Genomic DNA, 2,500 nt, shown 5'->3' with positions numbered 1-2,500 from the left:
GTCGCGTCTGGGCGCAAACACGTCGCGTCTCGTTGCGTCTTCAGAAGTCGTCGCTAACAGCACCTTTGGTTGCCACTGGTGGTTAGGCTGGTTGGTTGCGCAAACCCTATAGGAGGGTGGCATGCTGGTGGGCGTTTTTGCCCGGATAGGCACTAGAATGTGCAGATTTTGGGCGTTTTTGCCTGGATAGGCTAAGGAATGGGCATGCTTTGGGCGTTTTTGCCCGGATAGGCACCGGAATGCTTGGCCTTGGCTTGTCCTAGCAAGGCATTGCTGGGTTGGGCTCCCTTGGCCTTTTGGGCGCCTTGGACGATGTCTTGCGAAGACCATGGGCACAAGGCCATGGCATATGGTGAGGAAAGGACCACGGTTGCCAAGGTTAGGCACCGGAATGCTTGGCCTTGGCTTGCCCTAGCAGGGCATTGCTGGGTTGGGCTCCCTTGGCCTTTTGGGCGCCTTGGACGATGTCTTGCGAAGACCATGGGCACAAGGCCATGGCATATGGTGAGGAAAGGACCACGGTTGCCAAGGTTAGGCACCGGAATGCTTGGCCTTGGCTTGCCAAAGCAGGGCATTGCTGGGTTGGGCTCCCTTGGCCTTCCGGGCGCCTTGGACACTGTCTTGGGAAGACCATGGGCACAAGGCCATGGCATATGGTGGGGAATGGACCACGGTTGCCAAGGCTAGGCATATAGAGAGGAATCGCATTTTTGCCCGGATAGGCACCGGAATGCTTGGCCTTGGCTTGCCATAGCAGGGCATTGCTGGGTTGGGCTCCCTTGGCCTTCCGGGGGCCTTGGACGCTGTCTTGGGAAGACCATGGGCACAAGGCCATGGCATATAGTGAGGAATGGACCACGGTTGGCAAGGCTAGGCATATAGAGAGGAATGGACCACGGTTGCCAAGGTTGCGCAAGTTTTGGGCATTTTTTGCCCGGATATGCCCAAGTATGCCCCGATAGGCCCGTTACGCCCCGGTATGAACGCGTATGCCCGGATAGACTCGGTATGCCTTGGGATACATGCGTATGCCCCGATAGGCTTGGTACGCCCCGATATGCGCACGTGTGCCCCAGTAGGGCTCGGTATGCCCCGGTATGTACGCGTGTGCCCCGATAGGCCCGGTATGCCCCGATATGCACACGTGTGCCCCAATAGGGGTCGGTATGCCCCGGTAGGTACGCGTGTGCCCCGTAATGCACGTTTCGCAGATCTCCCCGCATGTCCCGCCCCTATATGTAATACTTACTTACTTACTTACTTTCTTTCTTGCTTGCTTGCTTGCTTGCAATGGTTGGGAGTGCCCGGCATGCCCCGCTGCAGAGACCAAGGGCGCAATGACTTGGCACCGCGGATGCCGGGACTCCGGCACTTCCCGTGGCACTGATGGTTGGTTCCAAAGACAAAAGGCCGTGCAAGGCCACCGCACCGCGGATGATTTTGCTCGTGCTGGCGCCGTTGTGTGGCCAAAGAACATGCGCGAATGCTCGTGTCGGAAGGGTTGGTGTCCTGGCCCCGCGGGTGTCACGAATGCTCGGTTGCGAAGACCATGGGACCAGAGCCATGGCACGTCGGATGATGGCTCCAGCTGGCGCCCCGGCACTTTCTGTGGCATTGATGCTCGGTTTCAAAGACAAACGTGCGCAGGGCCAGGGGACCGCGGATGACTGCTCGTGCTGGCCCCGTTGGGCGGCATTGATGGTCGGTTGCAAAGAAAATGCGCGATTGCTCGTGTCGGGGCCTGGCAAGCCAAGGCCAAGCGAGCCATGGCAACGCGGATGATGGCTCCAGCTGGCGCCCCGGCACTTTCTGTGGCATTGATGCTCGGTTTCGAAGACAAACGTGCGCAGGGCCAGGGGACCGCGGAGGACTGCTCGTGCTGGCCCCGTTGGGCGGCATTGATGGTGTGTTGCAGAGAGCATGTGCGATTGCAAGTGTCGGCCGGGTTTGGGTTCCCTTGGGCTTTCGGGTGCCTTGGACGCTGTCTTGCGAAGACCATGGGCACAAGGCCCCGTCCTGGCCCCTTGTTCGATTCGCTCTCGTCTTGCGCTTGCTTCCAAGGTCCTCCATGACCTTCCCCATGGCCTTGCTAGATCCCCCCCATGACGCATGACCTCTGTCCGTTGATTGGTTTTGAGTGCACACCATGCCCGGCTTGGCACCGTGTTGTCGCGTGAGTGGCATTTGGATCGTGCATGCTGGTGGGCTACCTGCCAATGCGCACAAGCCTTGCACACTAGCCTTGCGCACGAGCCTTGCACAAAAGCCTTGGACACAAGCCTTGCGCACAAGCCATGCGCACAAGCCTTGGACGCTAGCCTTGCACACAAGCCATGCATACAAGCCTTGCTCACAAGCCTTGGGCACTGGCCCATCGCAGTAGCCTTGCACACAAGCCTTGCGCACTAGCTTTGGGCACGAGCCTTGCGCACTTGCCTTGGGCACTAGCCTTGCACACAACCCTTGGGAACTAGCCTTGCGCACCAGCCTTGCCCACAAG

The sequence above is a fragment of the Tasmannia lanceolata genome, unplaced genomic scaffold, assembly GCF_043159265.1.
Source record: "Tasmannia lanceolata isolate RefF3 unplaced genomic scaffold, GAP_Taslan_0.1 ptg000150l, whole genome shotgun sequence".
NCBI classification, from domain to species: Eukaryota; Viridiplantae; Streptophyta; class Magnoliopsida; order Canellales; family Winteraceae; genus Tasmannia; species Tasmannia lanceolata.
Note: the sequence above shows the minus strand (reverse complement) of the source record.